The sequence below is a fragment of the Canis lupus genome, chromosome 1, assembly GCF_003254725.2.
Source record: "Canis lupus dingo isolate Sandy chromosome 1, ASM325472v2, whole genome shotgun sequence".
In the NCBI taxonomy this organism is placed as follows: domain Eukaryota; kingdom Metazoa; phylum Chordata; class Mammalia; order Carnivora; family Canidae; genus Canis; species Canis lupus.
In genome coordinates this window covers 48460660-48473701 of record NC_064243.1, presented here as the reverse complement: position 1 = coordinate 48473701, position 13042 = coordinate 48460660, and the positions used below count along the sequence as shown (strand labels likewise).

General features: G+C 44.8%; 1 pseudogene; it reads right to left on the bottom strand.

Annotated features, from left to right (window-relative positions):
• The window catches only part of LOC125755733 (actin, cytoplasmic 2-like), a 138326-nt pseudogene that overhangs the window by 16332 nt on the left and 108952 nt on the right, over nt 1–13042 (bottom strand).

Genomic DNA, 13042 nt, shown 5'->3' with positions numbered 1-13042 from the left:
GCAGCAGTGCTCCTAAGGCCAACTGGGAAGCAAGGAAAGCAAGATGAAGGGGCGAGGGATGGGCAGCACAGGCTCAGTCTCAGGCCAAAGCCCCAAGGAGGGCAATTGCAGCCTGATCCTAATAAACTACTTCAGGATTGTCCCCAAGGGAGCCCTGGGTACTGAGTCTAAATCCTGGCCCCAGGACTCCCAAGGTCAGTCCTTTAAAAAGTTTGGGGGGCACCTGGGTGGCTCAGTGTTTGAGCCTCTGCCTTCGGCTCAGGTCGTGATCCCAGGGTCCTGGGATTGAGTCCCGCATCGAGCTTCCCACAGGGAGCCTGCTTCTCCCTCTGCCTGTGTTTCTGCCTCTCAGTGTCTCTCATGAGCAAATAAAAATAAAATCTTTTTCTTAAAAAAAGAAAACCACCTACATGAATTTAAGCTTATGACAGAGAAAGGGGGGAAAGTACATAGGAAAGAGTTCTAATTATCTACTTAGAATTAAGTTTCTCAGAAAGCTTTACCTCATTGAAGCAATACACAAGATAGATTTTAATTTTTAAAATATTTTTAAAATTTATTTGAGAGAAAGAGCATGAGCAGGGGCAGGGGCAGAGCAAGAGGGAGAAGCAGACTCCCTGCTGAGTAGGGAGCCTGATGTGGGGCTCGATTCTGGGAACCAGAACTGACCAAAGGCAGATACTTAACCGACTGAGTCATCCAGGTGCCCCAGGATAGATTTTATCTTTAAAATGACAATCCCTTTAATGATTTTCTGATTCCAAAAATTTTCATGCTTATTATTTTAAATGTCAGACAATACAGAAAGAAATTATGTATTTCTTCATATATATACATACATATATCTGAAGAATGGAATGTGCCCTTAAATCCTACTACTTAGGGAAAAAAATCAGTTAAAAATTTTGGTGTCTGTTATTCCATATTTTTTCCATGCATAGATACATAGAGTTTTATATATATATATATATATATGATGTATATATATCATATATATATGATATGATATATTATATTATATGCCATATAATATATTATATATATGATATGGATTTATATCCATATATATATGGATCATGCATATATACATAGATATACATATTCCATACATAGATACATAGAGTTTTATATATATATCCATATATATGGATCATATATATATGATCAAAAAAATGGATCAACTAGACATGTTCTGTAAATTTTAAGGCAGTAGTAAAAATTTTTCCAAAGTACTTTTCAAATTTAGATCGTAGAGGGACATCTGGGTGGCTCAGTCCATTAGGCATCCGATTCTTGATTTTGGCTTAGGTCATGATCTCAGGGTCCTGAGATCAAGCCCCTCATCCAGCTCCATGCTGAGTGTAGAGCCTGCTTAAGATTCTCTCTCTCCTCTCTCTCTCTCTGCCCCTCCCCTCCTGCACTCATGCTTGCTCTCTCTTTTTCAAAATAAAATAAAATAAAATAAAATAAAAATATATCATAGATCATAGATCTCTTTAATGTCAATAAGTAGAGGTCTACTATGCTATGTTAATGTCTGCATAGTATTTCATTGGAAGGAAAACCACAATTTTTAACTACTGCCTTATCATTGAACATGCCAATTATTTCCAACATTTTACTATTATAAACAATATTGTGATGAGCATCCCTGTAGTAACTCCTTTGTGTGCTTGGCTGAGGAGATGTCCTGCAGATCTCCCTCTCAAATTATATAACCCTACTTCCACGTGTAAGCCACCATGCTGGAGCACACAATGCCATCACCTCCTTACCCCTCTCTTGCATCTTCTAACAGACGCTTCCCTCCTTCCCTCCCCCCAATCTCTCCCTCTGAACTCTCCCTCGAGCTCTCTCTACCCTCCTCTCCTCTCTCAGCCTCTCCTCAAGGAGGAGGAAACTATCTAGGCTCTGCCTACCTCTGTGCCAACCCTAGAATAGATGCTAGACTCCAGTGGGAGGGGAATGCACCCAAGAAAAAGATTGTATTAGGAACTCTGGTTAAACATTCCTTGTATTTTCTCTTCATCTCCCAAGGAAACTCCTGCCTGCCCTTCTGGAAAACTGGCCCACATGGTTTCCCATCCCAACTGAACCTCAAGGTGGCTCCTGTCAGTATCTCATGCAGTTAGGGACTTACAAGGACACAAGAATGGCCACTTTGTCTTCAAGGGTAAAGCAAGGCAGAAGAAAGAAAGAGGAACAGAGAGAGGAGCTGAAGACGGTGGAAGGAGCAGAGAAAGAAGGGGTGGGAAGGAGGGCAGAAACCTTTCACAGAGGAGCAGGGAGCAAAATAAAGCTGCCACCTCGCACCCCTCATCACCTGGAGCACTGATTACACTTAATACCCAAGCAATTTGTCCTTCCATAAATCCTCAAGCCATTTTTCTTTACAACCTCAAACAAAATTCCACTTCTGCTGCAGTGGCTGCAGGCCATAATAAATATATCTCCAGCAACTTCGGCTCACGACGTTGCCAGAATCCTGGTGCCAAATTCATCCAAAAAGAAGTTACAACCGCCTGAGCTACAAGTGTTTAAATGTGTTTTTCCTTTGACCATATAATTGGGATGAGAAAGATAACGCCCACAGAAATGTCAACACGCATCTGCAACTGAAAAAAGATGAAACAAATCATCCTTAGACTAGTCATATAAACTCACCCACATATTTTCCATTCCGCCCTGTCACTCGCACCAATAAATGCCAAAAACAGAATTGTATGACTTTCCAGTCAACTTGAAATTTTAGAAGTAAAATGGCTAGTCACCTGAGCAATAATGTGAGCCTGGCTAAAAGTAATAATCATGTGGAACCACCCTTTCTGCAAAAATGTCAAATTCCTGTAGCTGGTGGCCTCGTCTGGCCCCCCAAGCCCCACTCCAGCTCACTGTCCCATCCCAGACCACCTGTGCTCTGTGCCACTTGCTCTGGGCTGCAGACCGTCCCTTGCCTCTCTGATCGTTGGACTTGCAGCTTCACCTGCCCACCCACACCACGCGGGGCCACTGTGGGCCTCTGTTGGGCTTGTGCAACTCTGCCATTGGGTCATGGGGACCACATAGTCCTTTCCTCTGCAGCCCATCCAGACTCTAAATCCTGCCAGAGCAGAGGGGTCATGTGACATGTCTTGACCAATGGGACACCAGCAAAGGTGACAGGGCTTCTTGAAAGAGCCCAGGGCGGCTGGAGAACAAAGGATGACGTCATCCAACTGTCAACCCAGGCCCAGCTGGCCTAACCCACCCAGAGATTGGTGAGAAATGAAAAAATAAACTTGTTTAGGATAAAATGGATAATTTACACGTGAAAGGGATGAGGATTGTCTAAGTTTTCACAAACTCTGTTTCCTTGCTTACACGCTTCCTTATGTTATAGACACAGGCCCTATATCTGTAGGCCCTAGAGATATAAGGCCACACTTTTAAAAGACACTCACTGGATTTGTAGCTGATGAGCCCAAAATTAGGAAATACCACATGCTGGTGTTTGGGGATTTTGACTGGAGTCACATAACCTTTGAGAGTCTACACTGAGTCAGGAACAGCTCCTTCATGACTCTGGGGGTCCCCAGATAATGCACCACTCAATGCATGAAAAACCCCAAATCTTCCGGAAGCTGGCCACATCTCCCATGAACAAACATTTCCACATGTGCGTGCACACCTGCAGTCACACGCAACACACACGTCTGTGGCAATAGCGCTCTTGGCACATGCAGCCCTGTTGGTGACCAGGGTCACTGGCCAACCCCAGAAAGAGGCCACTGCCTTCCTAGGAGGGCAAAGTGGACCTTGCGATGGCAGAGCAGCTGCTCGTGGAAGGGGGCCTCCACCGTAGGGACCTGGGCTCTCCCTGAGGAGCCTTGCACATGCTAAGAATGCACAAGCAGTATGTTTATCAGAGGCAGAGCTCCTCCTGGAGGCCAGCCCGAGGGTGGACCTGAGGAATACTCTGGGCCCCTTCTGGAAGATAGGAGTGGAGGCCTCAGGACGTGGACAGATGCCCTTGAAGCACCAAGGGGACTGGGTTTCATTCTCCACTTCCTGGGAGATTTTACAGAAGGGTTACTGCTGGGTGCAAAGACACAAAGGGTCTTAAGAGACACACGGCAATTGGGACAAAAGGTGATGTGTAGTATTCCAATTATTTAAAGAATGAGGAATGCCTGGGTGACTCAGTGGTTGGACGTTTGCCTTTGGTTCAGGGCATGACCCTGGAGTCCCGGGATCAAGTCCCACATCGGGCTCCCTGCAGGGAGCCTGCTTCTCCCTCTGCCTGTGTCTCTGCCTCTCTCAACCTCTCTCTCTCTCTGTCTCATGAATAAATAAAATCTTTAACAACAACAACAAAAAAGAATGCACTGTGTCTTTCCTCCAAATTTAATTATAAACTGTTCTTGGGCAAGAATCGCATGTTGTGTGTTCTGTGGTGCCAGGCAAAATGCTATGAATAGTGCTAAATACATTTTGACTTGAATCGCCAGGGAAAGGAGTACCATACCCCAAAGATTATAGATCAGCTCGCCACTGACAGAAACAAACCACAGAGTGTATCCATATCACAATAGATGTTTTTAAAAGACTTTATTTATTTATTTATTTATTTATTTATTTATTTATTTATGAAAGATACAGAGAGAGAGGCAGAGACACAGCAGAGGGAGAAGCAGGCTCCATGCAGGGAGCCCGATGTGGGACTGGATCCCGGGTCTCCAGGATCACGCCCCGGGCTGAAGGGGCGCTAAACCACTGGGCAGCCCGGGCTGCCCAAAACAGATGTTTTTAAATCCAGATGATTCAGGAGGCACAGGGGAGAGAACAAGGACCGAGCATCTGAAAGCCTGATCTCTTGCGTGCAGGGCATTTCTGATTCAGCCACCACCTTCCCCCCTGGGACTCTGCGGAAGACTCACCTTGGCCTCGATTCCATCGGCTCAAAATGTGCAGCACTTGGATCACATTTAAAGGGACAGTTTGACCTCCATGGTTGGATTACTTCTTTTTTTGCTGTAATAACATGAATATGCACAAGTATAAAATAAGCTGTCAACCATTCAGGCTTGCAGCCAGCTCTTAAGTATCACCAAAGCACATTCCAAAAATAATTTTTTTTTTTTTTAGTAAGCCATAACAACACCACAAGTCATAGAGCTCGGCTGGCAAAACCAAAGAAAAAAAAGTCACGTTTCTGAAAGCCCACTGGCCCTCACCTCCAAGCGAGCCGCCTGCCGCGCAGGCTCAGTGCCAGGCTGGCTTACCCTGCGGAGTGCTGCGGGCAGTCCTCCAGCTGCAGCACCTGTGTGGCCCTAGGGAGTCGGGAGCCCGAGCCTCTCTGTGCTTCCCCTGCCAGGTCAAGTGGTAGCACCTGGCACCAGCCTGACCATAAACACAAATGCAAGTGAGAAAACAAAACTGCAGGACACTGGATGATCAGAAAGTAGTCATCGCCGGGGCCCAGAGTATGCTGATGTTTTAGAGCATCTCCGAAACTCCAACAAAGTTCTAGTCGTGGAGGGAATTCCGAGGCTTTTCAGAATCAGGTCACGACACTTCCACTGGAGAAATGCGGGGGATCAAAAGCCCCTAGGGTCGGTCCTTTAAGGTTTTGCAGCCCGTTCTGTTCAAACCTAACCGCATGTGAGCCTCGGGGATACCCGGTGCAGTGCACAGACCTGCCACCAGAGGGAAATGGAGATCCATGGCGCACGGAGACCCCCTCCCTCTCCAGCCAGAGCCCTGGGCTTGGTGGCAACAGAGCTTGTTCCCTCCCGGTGGGTCCCACCCATAAAACAGTGCAACCCAGCTGTGCACGTGGCAAGTGTGCAAATAATACAAATCCATTCTTTTACTCAGATAAGAGAGTTTTTATATTATTTTCTCTTCATTTATATGTATGTGTTGAACAAACTTTGAGTGCCCTCTCACAGTACAAGAAAAAGATATGCTCCCAGGATGCTGGTTGGGCACAGAATTCTGAAAGGACTTCTAACTGGAGCCGACTTGATGGTGCTCAGAGGTTCTGTCTCCAAAATTAACCAGTTGGGATCTTCACAGAGCATGTGGACTCTGCAGTCAGAGGACAAAGGACCCATGGGGAGAGGTATCTGCACCATGGGCAGCTGTGCGGAGCTGTTAGGAAATGTACCGTCTTCACAGGCCCTCTTTGACCCATGGGGAGAGGTATCTGCACCATGGGCAGCTGTGCGAGGCTGTTAGGAAATGTACCGTCTTCACAGGCCCTCTCTGTCGAAAATCATTCATTCAGCTAACAAACACTTCCAGAATACCAGCTGTGTACTCAGCATGTGGTAGACGTGTCTGGAATTTGAAAAAAAAAAAAAAAATGTAAGACCAGGTCCCCATCCTCAAAGAACTCACCCTGACCTAGGCGAGTAAGCAAAACTAATATGTGAGGATGGGAGAAAGAAGTACTAAACTGAGTGGTGGGGAAAATAAATGAAATAGGGGTTGAGATGAAGGGAAGACCCCCTTGTGAATCTTGAGTGAGGGGACACCTAGGGATGGCACGGGAGGGAAGGGGAATGGGGGAGATGATATCGGAAATGCACACACCTCGTAATGATGTAATGCGGCCTCATCAGACAAATCTCTATGACTACTTGACTTTCTTGAAAAGCAAAACCGAATCTTCAGTGGAAGGGAAGGGTCCCTGAGGCCTCCTGGGCTGGGGTGAAGAACCAAGGCTGCTGAGCATCAGGACCTGCACTTCAGAAGCCATCATGCCTCTGCCCTGCCTTGCAGCCTTGCCCTACATGTCTCGAGCTGTGTGGACCGTGGATGAACTCCCTCCTGTTCGTCTTGCCTAGTAAAGCACAGGATGGCATCTTCACCGTGGCCACCTGCCACCTCATGCTTCCATATCATGTGCTCTGGGTTCCCTGGAAGGGAAGAGAGTGGCCTCCCTAGGTCTCTGGGGTATTTTTTTATCTGTGCCCCCAACACAGCATCACCAGGACCCCAGCAGCTCCTCATGAACCTCCAGCTGTAGTTGCAACGTCTCTCTCTAGAACAGCCTGCAGAGCCCTCCTCCTGCTGCTTGCATCCCCTCCACCCAGGGTGCTATGCCCAGACTTCTTCTCCTCTCCTCTAGCCACAGAATAAACCTCAGCTCCATGTAGCAGGAAAGAAGTCACACATTATCTTGTTCTTCTGTGTGACCCCAGGGTTTGATCCTGATTTTTACAGGTGTTTGGGCTCCGTGAAAGGGGACGGGGGTAAAGAATCAAAACCAGTGTTTCATTCAAAATCAAAGTGTATAGAGTCAACCTGCTCCAAGAATGACTTTATGGGGCGCCTGGGCGCTCAACTGGTTATGGGTTTGACTTTTGGCTTCCGCTCAGGTCATGATCTCAGGGTCATCAGATCAAGCCCCTCATCCATCTCCACAGTCCAGAGTCTGCTTGAGATTCTTTCTCCCTCCCTCTTCCTCCCTCTCCACTCCACTCCCTACTCACACACACTCTTTCTCTCTCTCAAGTAAATAAATAAAATCTTTTTTAAAATAATGACTTTAAATGATCTAGTTTACTTATGAAGTTTTGTGTAAAGAGATAAGTCCTGCCCTGTGGGTAGAAAAGTTTGGTAATGTTTCAATTCTCAGAAATTATAGTTTCCCTTCTGTAAGCTTGCATTCCCTCATGAGCATACACCCATCCACCCTTTCAAAAAAAGAAATGGTTATGCACCTAAAAATACCAGGCTTCCTGGTAGGCCTGGAGCTACAGGGAGAAATTCAGTTCAGTCTCGATCCAAGAAAGACTTAGAATGTCATGGAATGGAGGCAGGTACATCCACAAATTATAATTCAACCAAAAGGCTTTGCACATGTGTGCTGATGTGCGTATGGATACGACAAACCACAATTAGAGACCCTCAGCATTCCATTTTCATGGTCCTGGATGTTCTTATTTCATACTGCAAGATTAAAGACAGCTGGGAGACCACTAGAGATGGAGATACCACCCTGTGGGCTCAGATAAGAAACATTCAAAGACAGGAGACTGAAGGACCACACACAAAATAAGTCATAACTAACAACATATGGTGCCCAAGGAAGGCTCTAGCAGGGATTGAGAGAAAGGGGATGCCAGGAGCTACCGGTCAAACCTGCTGCATCTTTATTCCACACGTAGGGGAAGGGGCAGGTCATGTTTATTCAAAGAGCAAAGGATGCCAAAGAGTAACTGCTATAAATACCAAAGAAGACAGGGCTCATAAATCAGAGCTGGGGATAAGCAAGCATGAAGGGAAACCAAGAAGCCGACAGCCCCGGTTCTCCAGGAGACAGATGGCTGGGGAGGAGGATCAGATTGGATATAAGTCTGTTTGGGCTGTCATGACAAAGTACCCCAGGATGGGTGCTTAAACAGCAGATATTTATGTTCTCATGATTCCAGAGTCTGGAAAGTCCAAGATCAAGGTGTCAACAGGCTTAGTTTCTTCTGAGGCCTCTCTCCCTGGCTTCTAGATGGCCACCTTCTCCTTCCTGTGTCTGCACATGGCCTTCCCTCTATGTGTCTGTGTCCTGACCTCTTCTTAGAAGGACACAGTCCAATTGGTTTAGGGCCCCTTCCATGACCTCATTTTAACTTAATCACCTTTTCAAAGACCCTCTCTCCAAATATACTCACATTCTGAGGTACTGGGGTTAGGGCTTCAATGTGCAGATTGGGTCAGGGGGGCATGATTCAGCCCCTAGCAGATGGCAACCATGAGAAGCCCCTTTTTCCAATAAATAGTGCTTTTCCTTGGGAGAGTGAGATGCCACCCAGGAGATGATTTAATGGATAACTGGAAAAGACTGGATAGAGCAGCAATCTGACCTGTGGACCTTGGCTTCCAACAAAGCACAGTTTATGGCAGGGACTTCCAGACTTATTGTCCAGACTGAATAAATGATCCCCTTCTTCTACATATTGAATGAATGTAGATACTTAATTCATAATTAAGAAAATACGAAGTGTAAAGGTTATTTTGATCTATACTAGTTTTTGTTGTTAAGGGTTTTTCTTAACACAAACAACTAATGTATTTGAATTATATCATTTCTGATTTATGACTTTGGGTACATAATAAAAATTTTTTATCTTGTGTTAAAAGTGAATCATGTTTATGATATTTAAAGACTCACTAGTTGTTTTATTAGGGAGACTTAAAAACTAATTTTTTAATCTTATTTTATTTCAATTCAATTAGTTAACATATCATGTATCATTAGTTTCAGAGGTAGAGTTCAGTGGTTCATCAGTTGCATATAACACCCAGTGTTCATTACATCACGTGCCCTCCTTATGCTCACCCAGTGGGAATGTAAGCTATAACTGTATGGAGGTTTCTCAAAAGTTAAAAATAGAGCTACCCTAAGATGCAGCAATTGCACTACTAGATATTTACCCAAAGGATTAAAAACTAATTTGTTTTTTCTGTTTTTTGTATATTTTTTATTGGAGTTCAATTTGCCAACATATAGCAGATCACCCAGTGCTCATCCCGTCAAGTGCCCCCCTCAGTGCCCGTCACCCAGTCACCCCAACTCCCCACCCACCTCCCCTTCCACCACCCCTTGTTCGTTTCCCAGAGTTAGGAGTCTCTCATGTTGTGTCACCCTCTCTGATATTTCCCACTCATTTTCTCTCCTTTCCCCTTTAATCCCTTTCACTATTTTTTATATTCCCCAAATGAATGAAACTAATTTATTTTTAAAGGGTGTCTGAATCTCCATGACTGACCTCGGCAATATTATGCACAAGCAAAATTCCCATCTCAGAAGCAAAGAATATCCTAAGAGCTGGGGACAGAGTCTGATTCTTGACCTTCCTTTTGCAGAGGTAATGCAGAGGAGAAAGAACAGAAAAGATAAAGGTAAATTGAATGCACCTACCTGAATGGGAAGTTCATCTCTTTTACCTGGTATCAACACACTTAGCTTGACTTCTGATTCTGGGGGAAAATCCTACCCAAGAAGATTTTCCAAAGGAACTTCCTGCAGCCAATTGCAGGCAATCCAACTACAGAAAGAACAATCCATAATGAATTGCCAGCTTCCACTTCTTGTTGGGCCACTGAGCATTGGGAAGGGAGGTCTGGCTTCCCATGCTGTTGAGGGCCCAATGGGACCAGCAGTCAGGTGTGGATGGGGCCATCTGCAGAGATGCCATCTTCCAGGATTCCTGTGACAAAGTGGGGGATTGGTTCGGTGGCTCTCAGACATCTGGAGAGTCTGTTTACAGTGTCTGAATCAGTTGGTCTGGGTGGTGTCAGAATGTGCAGTCCTAGTAAGTCTCCAGGTGATGCTGTGGATCCAGTAACCTCACCTGGAGAAGCACTGTCCTATTGGTTCCAACGGCCTGGCCATATCTTTTCCCATTCTGCCAGCCAGTTCTTCAAAAAAAGTGCTGGGAACAACACTGCCCCTAGGTAGGGCAAGAGGTGTCTCCACTCTGGCTGCTGCTTTGGAGGCTGGTTGGCCCTTTGGCCTCTCTCTGGCTCCATCTTGAGGTCAGCCATGGGGTGGGGGGTGGGGGTGGGGTTCTATGTTTCTAGGAATTCTCTTCCATTTCTTCTAGGTTGTCCAATTTACTGGTATAAAATTGTTCATAGTAATCTCTTCAGATCATTTGTAGTTTTGTAGTATTATAGTTGCAATATCCCTTCTTTCATTTATAATTTTATTTTTTTAAGATTTTTAAAAATTGTTTATTTCAGAATGGAAAGAGAACACAAGCATGATCAAGGAGAGGGGCAGAGGGAGAAGCAGACTCCCCACTAACAGGGAGCCCAATGTAGGGCTCAATCCCAAGATCCCAAGATCATGGCCTGAGCCAAACGCAGATGCTTAACCGACTGAGCCACCCAGGTGCCCCTATAATTTTATTTATTTGAGTCCTTACTCTATTTGTTCTTGCTAACTCTAGGTAAATAGTTGTCACTTTTGTTTATCTTTTCAAAAAAATGTAGCTCTTAGCTTCATTGATGTTTTCTATTGTTTTTCTGTCCTCTGTTTTATTGATTTTTTTATCTGATCTACTTAATTTCCCTCGTTCTTCTAACTTTGGCCTTCATTTGTTCATCTTTTTAGTTCCTTGAGGTATGAAGTCAGGTTTATTTGAATCTCTCCTTTTTCTTAACATAGGCATTTATCACTAACATTGTCCCTCAGCACTCCTTTGGTTGCATCCCATAAGTTTTGGTACATTGTATTTCCAAATCATATCTTGGATGGCAACATTTTTTTCTTTTAGCATTTTGAACAGATAGACTGATAGACTTATGAGGTGCCCTTCTGAGTAATAAACCTCTTTCCTCATGCTGTTTTTAAAATTATCTCTTTATCTCTGATTTTTTAGTTTTATAATATGCTTGGAGAAGATCTTTTTGAATTGTATTTCTAGATTTATGACTTCCATGACCCTGGATGGCTAAATCTCTCCCCAGATTTGGGAAGTTCTCAGCTATTATTTCTTAAATAAGCTTCCTGTCCCAACCCCTTCTCCTTCTAGGACTCCAATAATTTGCAGATTTCTTCTCTTGATGATATTTCATAGTCATGTAGGTTTCTTCACCCTTTTTCATTATTTTTCTTTGTCCTCTGACTATATAACTTCTATGTTCTATCTTCTTCTACACAGATTCTTTCTTTGGTATGATCCACTCTCATGTGGATGCTCTCTTTGCATTTTCACTTCCTTCATTATATTCTTCAGCTCCAGAATTTCTGTTTGGTTCTTTTTATGATTTCTATCTGTCAATCTTCTCATTTTGTTTTTGTAATGTTTGCCTTACTTTGTTGAATTGTCTTTCTGTGTTTTCTTGTAGGTCTCTGACTTTCCTTAATACAGGAATTTGGAATTCTTCATCAGGTAAAGTGTAGGTTTCCATGTCTTTGGGGTGGGTTCCTGGAAAATGATCGTGATCCTTTACTGGTGCCATGTTTCCTTGATTTTTCATATTCCTCAAAGTCTCATGTTGCTGTCTTCATATCTGAAGTAGAAGTGCTCTTCTCCAATCTTACTAACTGACATCAAGAGAGATAGTTTCCACCAACCCTACTAGGCTTTCTATGGTTACACCCATTTCCTTCTGTAGCAGAATTCTTAAGCTTGTATGCTTTCCCTCAGTGCACCAAGCCAAGTGCTGAGAGCCTACCTTTGCCTTCCCAAAGGTGGTACAAAAGCTCAAGTTTGTGCTCTCCCTTAGTCCTCAGATTTGAACTAACTTCTGCTCATGCTCACTAGGCATTTGCCAAAACTCACTCTCATTGCCACCAGGAATGCACACAGGTTGTTGGCCACAGGGTGGGGTGCATAGAGTTGAGGAGTGCCTGTGGGACAGTCGGGGGTATCTACCAGTGAGACATTCCCAGTGGCTCATGGGCAGGCTTCCTGATGGAGTCCATGACATGGTTAGTGGCATCCATGTCCCTTTGATATGATCTATTCTAAGACCTGGCTGCTATTCCAGATTCTCCCCACTGCCCAATCATGCAGCTCAGGACTCAGTACTCTGGATGGGGTGAGAGAGAAAATAGCCTCCTTGGTAGCATCCAGCACAGCCAGAGAAGGCAGGTCACCTCTCACTTCCCCCACCGGAGAAATGATGGGCCAAGGACTCTTTTGGCTTTGGGTGTGCCCCCTTGGGAGACGGGTGATGCAAGTATAGCCAAACTGTTCCTCTTACCTTCTCAAATGCGTCCAATGGATATTTTTGCTCTAATGCTGTACTGGAACCTCTCTGCTGGACTCCTGGACTTCTACAAAGGCTGCCTGTGAGATTGTCTAATTCAGTATTCTCCAGGGACCTCTGGACCATAACCCAGAGGGGCTGAAGCCAGGTCACAGGCCACTGCAGAGTCCACAGTCAACACCAAGGTCTGTATGCCCAGTACTCAATGCGGGTAGGCATTGTAGGCAAGACTTCTCCAGGTTCCCTTGTATATGATGCAAAGTCCTACATCCCACTACTGTCTATAGATGAATGCCAAATGGCTATTGTTGATATGGATCCTCTTATCTGGCCATCT